This window comes from Corvus kubaryi, unplaced genomic scaffold (assembly GCF_017639235.1).
Source record: "Corvus kubaryi isolate FWS band 111438036 unplaced genomic scaffold, C.kubaryi_AGA036_p1.0 37394, whole genome shotgun sequence".
Lineage (NCBI taxonomy): Eukaryota > Metazoa > Chordata > Aves > Passeriformes > Corvidae > Corvus > Corvus kubaryi.
Genome location: NW_024581133.1, coordinates 2,402,129 through 2,415,848, shown reverse-complemented (window position 1 = coordinate 2,415,848; position 13,720 = coordinate 2,402,129). Strand labels below are relative to the sequence as shown.

Genomic DNA, 13,720 nt, shown 5'->3' with positions numbered 1-13,720 from the left:
GTGTTCCCTCTTCAAAGTGCAATTAAGGTGGATCTTTAAGTGAGACACACCTTGAACTGTTTCTTCAAGGGACATTGGACTGGTCTCTGGGCTGGATTGTCCAGATGTCTTAGCTCAGTTGAGCAGTACAGTGACAGAACACTACTTGGACTTGAAATGTTTGTAAGAGGTAATAGTAAAACCAGCAAGCAATGAAGTATAATTGTCCTGCTGGGATATGATGAAAGCCTTTATAAGACTCTCCCTGTCCTGGTGTGACAGTATGGGTGGTAACTTGGAGAGATTTGTAAAATGCAAGTATGACAGCTCTACAGTTGGATTAATATGGGCTTCAGAAGAAGCCACAGGGTCAAAAATGGCTTCCAAGCCTCAGGCTTGGAAGGCCAAAAGATCTGCCATTGGAATGGGCAGTGAAAAAAGAGGTGAGTGATGCACCTCTGTGAAAGGATCCTGTGAAAGGAGAGTTGATGTGCAGTTACTTCAGCTCCAATAATCTTTAAGATAAGATACAGCGTAATGATGCAGATATTATGTCTGGAATTGAATTACACCACATGGTGTTGAACTCATTCCAGCTACTTGATTCTTGAGCTGAGGAGTAAAGAGTAATAAGAGGATGATTTGTGAACTTTTGAGGGATTGAAGTAAGGAGAGAGTAATCTTTTAATACACTGAAATTTGGTAGACTTATGGGGGCTCATAAAGCAAAAGCAAGAGAAACAGGTGAGAAGGGACGATAGGCAAGATGATGACAGAGTGGATCTAGCCAGACAATTTTCACTCCTCTTGGGAAAAGAGAATTTGAGGCAGGTTGAGAAGTTTACACTGCTGTTTGGGCAGGGGAGACCCAGTGGAGATGTGCATTCCATTCATCTGAGTGGCTCTTCTAGTAAAAACATTGCTAGACACAAGCACAGGCCAGGAATGGCAAATGATGAATGACTTAGCAAGCTATCTTGCTGGGTATTTAATCTGTGTGGTTATCTAAATAATTGGAAATGCTTCTCTTGGCCTAGACCAGGCTGGACAAAATGAAGTGCCATGCATTAAACCTTGTGCTATTTCAGTTCTCAGGTTCCCAGCAGGATCCCAACAAGATATGGCTTCATGAAAGGTGATACTATATTAAACTAACAGTACAAGTTGTATCAAACTTGGTTCCAAATTCAATACAAAAAGTAATGGTTTTAGAAGGCATTTTAAATCTAGCACTAGCACTTCAGTCACTTGCTGATGTACAAAAAAAGTGCTTTGTAGAGCTGCTGAGTGCAAGGAAGATGCGAGGTTAAATTGGGTTAGCGGAAATGAAAGACGTGCAGTGGAAGAAGTTTTGGTATCAGAATGTTTATGGAATTTGTCATTAAATAACAGAAGTGTTTAAATTGGAGGGCAAATTTAAAGCATTCCTTTTTATAAATTTTTCCCTATTTATGTGCAATTGAAATTATTTATAAAGGTGTACAAGGAAACATTAATTTGTTTCCCTCTTAAAAACGAAAGATGATGGCAAGCCCATCTTGGTCTCTTACTGTGCAAGCCTTCTTGAGCTCAGGCCTGAGCCACCGGCGTGTATTAAAATAATTCTGCTATTCTTACTACACTTGATTACAGTATTCTGTTATAAAGGGTGGAGGCACTTGGTGGTTCTCCAAAGAAAGTGAGTAATAATTGACCTAATGTACAGAGCACATGAATAACATATTCTTTTGGTAAGAAATTTATGTTTTACAGGGTGTGCTAGAGTTCACATCCCTTTTTCACATCTTCCAAAAGATTTTAAAATACTCAGCTGCTCTATTAAATTTCTAATTCAACAAATACTCAAATACAAAGTATGCATTAGATAAAGCTCTTGAGTTGAATCCAAACATTGAAAAATCTTTTAATCTGCCTTGAAAACAGCTGTTTAGAATTTTGAGTAGAAATAACAGCTTCCTTCAGCCTACGTTGTTGATGTCCGTTTCACTTCAAGCTGGGAGGAATTTCTCTTTGTTACTCTGCAGCAGCAGCAAGCCTTTGCATCTATGATTCGACTATCCCCCAGACATAGTAGAACTGGTATCCTGGTCCTCTTTGAAATAAATGGTAACACTTCCTTTGAATTCAGTATAATGGGGGAGAGACTTGCTGAGAAGACTTAAGATAGTTCTGACACTTCAGTGGTAGTTGTCTGGAGTGCAGCTTACAGGAGCTCCTTTTAACATCTCCCACTACTGAGAGACTGCTTCATGTTTGTCTGCTGAAGGAATTCTTGATATGAGAATTAAGTTTTTTAGTGTCTGAAATGATTTAAACCAATTAGATGGGGTTTGTGCATATGCACGTATAACTTTTATTCCTTGTTCATAGATATTTGGGTAATCTTTTAAAAGTTACACAGTGACTCGGCATCAAACACCACATAGAAAATTTCTAGGCAACTGCCCATCGAATCCAAGGAAATACCAAGAGAGTGCAAGATGACTGGCATTTCAATGAACATCTACAGCAGTAATGATTTGCCACTTAGTGTAAACAACTGCCAAAACCCTGCAGGGAATGGCTTATGTTTATTCCACAGCCTGTTTTGCTGTGTCCAGAGGGTAGATTTTACATGCATTTCACACACACACACACACACAGACACACATTTGTGCCTAGATAGGTTTTATATTCAGATGTTTGGCTAGTACTTTAAAGGTAGAAGTCTTGACATTGTTCAGAGAAGTGAAGCCTGGATGAAACTTCACAGTCACTATCGAAGTGGTCCAGAACCTACTCACATAAATAAAGGGATGCCCAAAGACCTAAGTAGACTTTGAATCAGGAGTCAGAGAGAGCGGATCAGATCTTGATCAGAGCTTGATCAGATCCAGATTTCAATCAGGTTATTGAGAAGGCAATTAGATCTGTGCTGTGCTACCACACAATACTATCAATCAGTAGTTTAGGGTAAAAGTTAAAAGTGCTTAAATGCATAAGCCACAAATATGAACATGTTTTAGCAAAGATTGTGGTTATAGTATATAGAAAATACCATTACATAGAATGGTATTTATTTAACTGCAACTAGGGATTTCAAGATGATGAGTAAGAAATATTCTAATAGAGTAAATAGCAAAGAAAATCCATTTTCAGTTTTATAATATACTGTTCTTTTCCCTTTGGGCTTACGTGCCACATACACAGTCTTTCATGTGATGTTCTCATTTCCAAAGTGTTTTTAGAATGCAAGTGTGTTAATGTACGTTGATGAACACCTAGAAAAGTTTGTATATGTGTCCTCCAATAGCTTCTGATGAAGCGTAAGGAACCCTTTTAAACCTAAAGGAGATGTTTGCATTTTAGTAAGATTTAGGTTATGCTGAAATTTGAGCAGATGTGGAAGAGTTTTGGGTCTTCCTTTTTGATGAGATGATGTCCTTGTGTCTTTTTTTTATGTTTGTTGGTTTTATTCAAGCAGCCAGCATTGTGTGTGGTTTGCAGTGGTGGGATGTTGACGCAGAGGTGCAGATGCCAGTGGTTCTCCACACCTCTTTCAAAGCAGAGTGGGATCACAGTCTGTCAGCAGAATTGCTGCCCTGCAGAGGGGCAGCCTGATGCTCATGTGAAAAATAACCAAGATCACTTCTGTGAACAGGGCTTTTAATCAGCTATTTAAAAGCTGCTGATCCAGTTTCTAATGAAATGAAGTGGGAGAAAGAAAGAGATCAGCATGCTGCCAGGCAAGAGTTCCAATCCAGTGGTTCTCTCATTTTGAACGTGTGGGCTAAATATCTTTATCACTTAAGCTTATAGTATATTCACACACTAATAAAATGTTCTTATGTAAGGGTAGTTTAACCACCACAAGCTTATTTTATTTTATAAGACTGAACTATTTGATGCTCTAAAAAAATTTTTCTCCTGTGAATGTTATTTATCACAAGTGTAGCTGAAACCTGAAACTTAATTATTAAAACAGATATTCAGACCCTTTCCTGACAAGAATGATGTGGATAAAAGACATTATTTCTGGAGGAAATCCTACTTGCCTTTTGGAGATAGTGCAAAATATTTCTGATAATCAGGAGGAAGTTTTCTCTTCCACTGAAGTGTCTTAAATTATGAGCTTTCTACTGTTTTACAATAATTTTTTTAAAGCCACCTAGAAGTTTTCCCACAGTGCTGGTTTAGAAGCAGCTGAAACTTTAGACACCATGCAGAACAGTCTGTTGTTCCACCAACATTGCTGGAAGTCAATCACATATGTATTGATGACCACCTAGATTGCTAAATGTACCCATTCTACTGAAGATTGAAAGAAAATATTTCCTATATTTTTAGGTACAAGTTTGAATTGGCACTGCAACTGCTAAACCTTGCAGCTTAGACAGATGCCAGAGCTCCCACAGAGGAACTTTAAGCTGCATTATGCTGTACCTCGTATGCTTCCCCCTCTTAACTCTTCACTGCTCCCCAGCAGTAGAAGGGTGCTCCCTCTTCCCTCCTGCTTCCCTTCCCCTCTCTCCTCTTGCCAGTTGTGGGGACCTCAAGGTCCTGCCTGGCATGTACTGCTCTCTTGCACTTGGCCCCAAGCAGAACATGTCTTTTAATACCTGAAGTATCATCTGTCTCAGCTGTGAATCTCTTTTGGTTTGGGGGTAACGGAGTTTAATGGATCACTGGCTTCCTGATGGCTTAATACTTCATTCAAAGCCCAGTGAAGATAAAAGGAAAAGCATGCTCCGGAGTTTTGGTGGTGTGGAGCAGGTCCTATATCCAGAAAGGTAAGGCAAGCATTGAGACACTGCCTACACCTGGATTACCTCACTTCTGATCTTTCTCTGAGTCCTGATTCCTTGACAGGACCACCTGTTAATTTAAGTACCTGCTTTGTATGGTGTGGAGTTACACCAGGAAGACTTTTTGGGGAGAAAAAAATTAACAGGATGCACTTAACAGTCTGTTTTGACTGTGAAATGAAGCTTGTTCTTCTCAGAAATAATTATATATATATACACACCTTACTGCTCTTTTTTTTTAAAATAAATTTTAGCTCTGTAGGAACACAGACCTTGTCATGGTTTATTCTGATCCACTCAATCGTTCAGTTATTGTTCTTTTAGTGTAAACAATATTTCAGAAGATAGCACAAGTATTTACTATCTAGTAGAAATTCTTTAGCAACAGCTTCAAATGTTTTTCTTAGTCAATATAGTTAATTTTATTTCTTTGAGATGGATAGATATGAGCTGCCTAAATGAACAGATAAGCAGCATGTTGTCACTGCTAGATTACGCCATTCTTCATGTGGTTTGTAACCCCTTTTTTAACTCATATTCTCGTTTATCACTGGCCTGCTGTTTGTTTTTCCTGATTTAGGATTGTGATATTGAACTATGTAAATAATATTGGGGTACATAATTTGTACTTTGTCAGCTTTAGTGTCAAAGTACGAAACAAACATGGATATTAGCTCTACAAATGTGAGGAAAGTGCCTTTTGGGAAAATGGATGGTTAATATCTGCAATTTGTGTAGTCATTGTTTATTCATATTTGGCCACCCAATGTTTCTAGTGGATAGTATTTCAGAGTGCATAACCAGATGTTTCAGTGAGATGCACATCCTTTTGCTGGGATGTTCTCAGGTGTCTTTTTGCTTCTTGCTCACTGCTGTTCTTGGAGCATGGGGCTGAGCACTGCTGCTTCCAGTTCTCCCTGCAAGGCGTGGTGCTTGCTGCAGCTCACCCGGCTCCTGGCTGCAGCTGGGATTGCGCCCACCCTGCTCCATACACGGATTCCTCTCCTGGATGGCTTTGGCTGGCTGGCTGCTCTCTCCTAGCTGGCTCTCTGGCCCTCATTTTTACCTAGTTAGTTGGCTGGCCTCTCCTGGCAAACTTCCCTCTCCTGGTCGGCTGGTGAAGCTCCCGGGCTGGCCAGCCCTTTCCTCCCTTCCCTTCCCTTTCCTCTTCTCCCCTTCGCACACATGGTGTCTGCTGGCTCCCACTGTTTATCTCTTGTCTCTGTGCCTCCCACTCATTTCTTACATTTGCTTTGATCCTTCCGTCTTTGCTGCCTTCCTGTTTTTCGTCCCTCTGCTCTTTTGCTGTTTTGCTTCTTTGTATCCTTGTTTCCTTTACACTTGTTCCCTGAAGGTTTTTTGCTCTGGCTTTCCCCTACCTACAAGCAGTATGTATCTTTTCCAGAGCTTGCTGTCTCTCTCCTGTCTGTTCATCTGATCTAGCAGCCACATTGTTTGAAACAGTTACTAACAGAACACAGATTCGTGTTACAGGTTGGAGAAACTGTTATATTTATCACTTCTTATTTACTATGGATATTTTTTATAAGTTTGTAAATCTAGTCCATGCTTCCATAGAAACACCCATAGTAAAACTCCAAATGAAGCACTTTGTTGTGCTTCTGTGCCTTTTTTCCCATAATTGTGGATTATCAAGTATCTGTGTATTCTCTGTAATTCACTGTTGTCTCCCTTAGGACTCTTAGAAATGTCACAACTCACTGTTTTAATCCAGACATCACAATTATAACTCTAGTCCCACAAACACTTCATTATGTTAGTGTGGAATAAGGACTTTTGGGTATCACAATGATGGGAAAGGAAGTGCAGGAAAATTCATGGCAGTTGAGAATTTGCTGCTGAAGACCCTGTGAGAGAAGGCAGAGAATTCTCTGGCCATTCTTCTCCTGCTTGTTTCAATCTTTGTTCCAGAGTCCTTATTCAGACACAGCTCCGGGTGATGCTAATTGAAATTTTGTCTGAGTTAGGACTACAGAAACAGATATGTTGTTACATGCTGTGGCATACCTGATGTAATATGTGGTTAGCCCCCCTGTAAATATCTATACTTTTTGTCCCTGTTTGAGTCAAACCTGTTTTTTAAATGTGTCTCTTTCTCTCCACATGTTTTCATTCTCTCTAATTACGGGGGTAGCCTAATATCATAAATGACTCTAAGTACTGATTAACAAGTCAGTCCCTAATGGTAGCTACACAACCTTGTCAATGGGAAAATACTCCTATCCTCCCCATATGTGTTTTCTCCCTTCATGACAGAAATATAAATCCCATGTGAGAGGGCATTTTTCCCATGTAGTAGCCCATTCCCTTCAAGTGAATAGCATCAGTCCTTCTCCTCTAAGATTTTAAAAATTTTTGGGTTGCTTTTACACATGTGTATAGATATATTTCTGGGGAAAAAAAAGTTCATAGCATCTATTGAGTTGGAAAATTAATTAGACGACCTAATTGACTGTGCATGAGTTCCTCTGTGGAATGTGTTCTGCTGCTGTTGCACTTGCCCAGCACAGAAAATCTCAGGAACAAGTTCCTCTTGTCTTTTACTAGAAACTGACAATTAATTGAACATTATAAAACCCCCATAAAACCCTAGAACAGTCCCCACTCCAAAAGAGAAAAAAACCCAAACCCTACCAACCATAAAACCTTGAAGAATCATAACACAAAAAAACTTTACATGAAAGATCTTTTCTCATTTTATTAGAGTAATGCCAAGAGGCCTGAACTCAGCTTGAGGCTCCCTTTATCATTCAGAAAACGTAAGTCTGTGTCCCAAAGGCTGTGTAGTCTGAAGAGGAAAAAGCCCCACCAGCATCCGGAGGTATTGGCAGCCCCACGTTCCACGTGGGGAGCTAATATACAGGGAGATTAAGTCACTTGTGTAAGGACGTACTGGGAGTCTGTAGCAGAGTCTGAAACTGAACCCAGGTCATCTCAGTCCCAGCCAAGTGTCTCAACCACAAGACTCTCCCTCCTTTTCAGTATGTCAGTGTAGAAAGTAGGCCAAAAAGCAGTTTCCAGCCTTTAATACACAGCATTTTGCAAGGCTGTGAAGTATTAAGTATTAGACAGGCATCTGGATCAGCAGCAGTTTCTGCGGATACTTTTATCTGTAAACAGAAGCAAAGCCTGTAAGGGCTTTGTAAATTTTACATGAATTATTATTTTATCGAAAAATAACATAGTTAAATTTACAAAATCTGTACTTAAATTCAAGGCATTTTAATGATTTTTAAGAATGGAAAATGTGTTTAAAGGACGTCTGTTGTCTGTGGCTCTCTAATTTTCATGTGTTTTAGCTTCTGGTGGTACTCATCCATCACGAGGCATTAGCAGCGATGCGTAGCTATGCCAGGCTGTGCAGGGCGCTGCGGTGTAAGCTCAGGAAGGGAGGCTCGGGTCGCATGACAGGCTAACGCTCCAGTGTTATGCAAAGGTTAAGTACTCCTGTGTTGGGAGTTAGTGAGGCTTGCAGTTTGCTGACCTAAATCTGAGTGATTCCTATTATGTTGAGTATTTGCTTATCTTTTGGAGCATCTCTGTGTAGCCAGGGTGTAACAAAACTTCAGCTTGCATCTGTTGTACCCCGAATGGAAGAGAATAAAAGAAGTGCAAGTATGAGCAAATAATGTACATGTATAACCATCCTCCTTCTTCAACTGGGCTCTCCCATTTTAGTATGAAATCAGCATTAGTGTGTGGTAGCATACAAAAAACAGGCCAGAGCTTGTTTGTTCCCCTCAGTATGCTAGTTACTTATTCATAGATACCTGGCTTGTTTGCTGAACCCCTGATTCCTTTCTCCCACATCCCCCAACTGAAAATTACTTATCTAGTTCTCACTGGCTCTCATGTGTGTTCTGGAGCACCACTTTATGAGCTCCATTATTTGAAACCATTAGTCCCAGATGTTGTGTGCATTTACACAGACAAATTTCAGTGATTGTCATGGAAAAAAAAAAGATCAGCTTTGATGGGATTTATGCAGCATGAAGGTGAGAGGAACCTTGTTTTCTAAAATAAGTGATGAGAAATGATTCAAAATGATGATCAGTGTAGTGGACCATTCAGTGCACATGACAGTTTCCAGGATTCTGATGCTATTCCTCATAAGCACATAATTAGTAAAATACAGTTGGAGTGTGTCCCTTTCAGTGGAACCACTATGGCCCAGCTTTTGACAAGAGGCCTCTGCATCTGGGTGGGTCTCTCTCTTCCCTGACACCCCCCAACACTGTCTGTTTTCTATGTGAGGGGTGTTCATGCAGTCACAGGCAATGGGATTCCCCCACTGAATGATCATTTTCTCATCAAAGTCGGTGAGTCAAACGTTTCCCTTGTAACTGGGACCTGGGCTTCATGCTGAATGTCAGGTCTTGGCACCAACAAAACCAAGCAGTTCTATCTAACAGGGAGGAAACAAAAACCTGTAAGGATTGTAGTCTTAGATCTTGAATGTTTCTGTTAAAGACACTCAGGCCGGTGACTGTTTCCAAGTTTTAATGATTTGTCCCACATGTGGAGGCAAATGAAATCTTAGGACCTGACATTCCCTTCAACAAATAGAAGAGATGCCAGTTTCCAGTGCTGAGGTAAAAATAGATTTGTTAGCCGCAATATCTGTTAGACTAAAATAATGTATACAGAGCAAGTGTGATGGGTAAGGAAAGGCCAAAGGCATCAGCCCAGATGCTATTAAAAACTTAAGAAATGTTAAACAATATGCTAAGAATGTGGAGTTGCTTACACTTTCAGTAAAGGCACAAAACCTTTCCCATATTTATCTAGAGTATTCATGGTAATTCAAAGTCTTTTAGAGGGACTTGCAGTTGTTCTTGACAAATACCTTAAGACCCAAAAAGTGCTCTTCATCATATCACTAACAGGAGTCAGTAAAGACCTTTTGCTCTTCTCTCCTGCTGCATGCAAGTAAGAAGAGAACTTGACACCAAGTTTGAGAATTGTGTGTGGATTAGTATCCCTTCCTCTCGCCCTCCTTCCCGTTTTAAGATACTTATTATTCTGTGCTCTCTCACTGCTTGGGAAAATCAGACTTTTGATGTGGTTTTACAAAGAGTTTAATTGACAATTGTCATAAATAGTTTCTATAATCTTAGATTAAAGATGTGATGGTCCTCAGTCACTTGAGGCCAGTCATTAACTGACTCTGGGGGACATTTACCCATTAGTGCTAAGCAAAGAGAAGATTCCTTCAACCAAGTGGTCAATGAAGACAGGAATGACAGAAGACCTTAAAGAAATAATATGAGTAATGAAACACATGTATTAGCATCTCATGTACTTCATATTGGTGGGTATAATATATATTTAATAAAATTACACTTGCTTAGTTGAAAACTTGTGAATCAAGATTGGATAATTTACCTTCTTGGTTTTTTACTTCTAGTAATAGAAATTGAATACATGTGAATTCTAGAGTTATGGCATCTATTCTGTAATATTTCAACAGAGATACCTTAGACTTATTCAGAGTTAAATAGTGCACGTTATTGCTGTGTTTATTTTTGGACCACAGTCTTAATGCAAATCCCATATATGTGGTTATGCAAAATGATCCAGATTCTGGTCATGATTACACTGGTGTACACACAGAGTGATGCCACAGTTTCATTGAGGAGGGAATCTGATCCTGTAACACAGAGGGTTGCATGGTATTTCAATTAAGTAGTTGATGTGTTTCACCATGGAGTTAGAGGTGAGGTATTAATGTCTGAAGCAATTTTTGTACATTATTGACTTACATTTTTAACACTTCCTGAGATTTTTTGGTGGGTTATTGTGCAGCCACGAAATGAAATAATTGTTAAAATATTTCTCTAAAAATCAAATACTCTGTGTTGTCACTGTTTTTCTGATATTTTTCATGTCTTTTTAGCTGGCTGTATAAAATATAAAACTCTATGTTACAGCCTTGCTCAAGAAGAACAGTATTAGTTATTCCGAAGTCTTTAGGCTAGTAAAAAAAAAAAAAAATCTTTATTTACATCATATCAAGTCTGTCATTGCTAAAATCATATCACAAAAATACATGTATATGAGAATACAAAAACCTGAGTGGTTGAAGAAATTTGGCCAGGGAGTTGTCTGCTATATGGAGAAGAGTCTTTACAGGGATACAATCTGTTTGCCCCTTCCTTTCATTCAGTGGAAATTTTCCATTGTTACAATTTCTCAGGAGTACTGGTCTTTTTGGATTATGGAAAAGAGGGAGCTTGCTTCAGACAAGCTTGATGATTCCTGTTATAAAGGAGTAAGATACTGATTGTTCTAATTACCTTGTACAAGAGCTGCCAGGACTTCAGAAGTTCAGAGTTCTGTTAGGACCACAAAAGCTATTTGTGTAGGTATCATTAACATACCATTACAACACCCAAACCATCATTATTACATTTACTGCCTTCCCACACTGAAAGTAAATCGACTTCTCCCCATTTCTGCTGTGTGTTTACTCCTGCTGTGTCTCACTGAGCTGGAGCACTGGAAGTTGGTTCCCTCTCTCCCTCTCATCTCCCGTTTTTATTTATAACCCATTTTCAGTTCTGGACTGAGTTTCATTCCAGTGCTCTGCAACTGCATTCTGTTTCATGGCTCTGCAGAGGAGCATTTATATTTTAGAAAAGAAAAAGTTATTTCTAGTGTATTGTACCACTCCATCTCCTTGGTAAATGTGAGAGTTATCTCTTTAAATCGTATGCATTGCATTGTCTGAAAGCATTTTCCCTCTCTTTGGATGTCACTCTATGTAATATTCTGTAAGGCATTAGGATCTATTTTTCTTACACAGTTTGCACTACTTTTGGATAGCCGAAGTTACTTTAGTCAGTGTATTTTGGAGCCAAAGAGAAAAAAAATACACAGAGCTCGTCTACTAGGTTTGTCGTTACCTTGCTAGTTAATAGTTAATATTTTGTGGTATGTAAAGAGAGTTTCTATAACGTGGCACTCCTAAGAACACTTTTTAAAAAATAGTAATAAACTTCAGCCAACTTGTTCTTTTTAAGTGAAACTTGCACAGTTCTGTAGTAGAATTCATTCTCCTTAATAATCATCTGGTCTTGACAATAAATATGTCACCAAAGCTAGTCACTTTTTAGCAAAAAGGGAGATGAAAATTAAGTCAGAATTTTATTTAATTGTTGCTAGCCTGTGAAAGAAATTGGAAAAATTAAAATCTACAAAGACAGGGTCCTTTGCAGCTTATACAGCAAAGTAGGGTAGACTAGAGTGTGTCAGGTAACTGACTATTCAGAAATGAGAAGTTATTCTACATTTAGTTGCATTGCTTACTGTTTTCTTCATCATGGAATAGAATAAAATGTGGTAACAATTTTCTGTATTTGGATTGCTGCCGCACATAATTGGGAACAACAGAGCTAAGGCTTTGATTTTGGTGAAATGCTTAGTCTGCGTGTTGGATTAAAATGTGTGCAACAAATCACTCCAATTCTGTAATAATAATTTCTGAACACTATTTTTTTTATTTTATTACTGTAATGTTATTACTTTTCAGTTACAGACTTTGAGAACTGGGTCAGTTGCATGAACAAAATTGGCATGAAAATAGTTGTATATTTGTTCTGGAAAATAGATTGCCAACATATGTTATAAAATAGCCTGAATTGTTCTGTGCATCAAATGTAAGCGATAATGTTAGTCTCATATTATTAGTAAGCTATTAATTCAAAGTCCTGTTCTTTAACCAGTATCCTAGGAAGACTAGGTAATATTTGCTAGATAGACGTGTTAAACAGATCATCTGTGCAGAAATGGATTTGTGAAGCAGCTTACGGAATGGAAAATAAATTTAGGCTGAAGTGTGCCAGCAAGTCAATATATGAGAACAATTTGCAACAAGCAAAGGTGAAGAAGACATGAAGGAATAGGGTCATCAGATTCATGAATTAAAGGGTAATATTCTTGGGGCTGGAATTTATATGAGGCAGTAACTAACTTGGCTGCCTAATACAGCATACAGAGTTATGGTACCAGCGTTAGATACTGCTTCCATGGATGTTCTTTACTCTTGTGAAAATAACAAGAAGCAACTTGGTGGTTGTCCGCAGCACAGCTGTAGTATTTTGAGACATTTCTGCTGCCAGGTTTATATCCCTGCCAGAAACAGTGCCTGAATGGTTGCACTCTGAGTCCCTAGTTCCAGTGACATCTTAGCACTAGCCAGTGTTAAATCTCAGCTGTTTGAGCTCAGTGCTGCACTGTGTGCTGAAGCAGCTGGGAAATGGTCTTGCTTATATGTGAAACCATCTCTGGCACTGGAAGGGAGCAGACAGAAGTGGCATGGTGATAATTTCTTCACATACCACATCCAAACCTACCAAACCTCATTGGTGAGAAGTGTCAGACATCATAGGAAATAAGTTTTTAAATATTTACAGAGTTTTGTTTTCTTTTCTTCTGAACACCCTCTGATATCTTTGCCATGTATTTTCCAATGATGACACATTGGGATCTGACTGGGGTGAGTAATGGTGTCTGGCTGGGGGGAGGAGAGGACAGGGAGTGCTTAACAGTGAGTAATTATTTAAGGAAATGGCCTGTGTGGAAAGAAAAGTGTGTTGTGATTGGATGCATTTATCAACTGGCCTTTCAGTGTCACCTGTGGACAGAGCATTATTGTGTCTGCGTTTTTAAATAGTTGGAAGTCAGTTTATTGAGCTAACTTGGGAATGTGTTGGGGTCTGGTCTTGATTCAGTCTGTGAATTGAGATGTGAGACGTGTCCCCCATTAGAAAAGATGGAAGTAAATGATAGTTATCCCATGGTCATCCCTGAGCATGGTCATTCACTTTTCTGACCAGCAGTTAAAAGTCATAAGGTCTTGTATGCGAAATACCATTTCATGATCAATATTATTTCAAGTCTACAAGCAACTGACAGGGCCATTTTGCAAGTGAAGA

The 13,720-nt window shown here is 39.1% G+C and overlaps 1 protein-coding gene across 2 annotated transcripts in view; it reads left to right on the top strand.

Annotated features, from left to right (window-relative positions):
* Window positions 1-13,720, top strand: part of FBN1 (fibrillin 1) — a 145,159-nt gene that overhangs the window by 33,337 nt on the left and 98,102 nt on the right. The window lies entirely within an intron of this gene.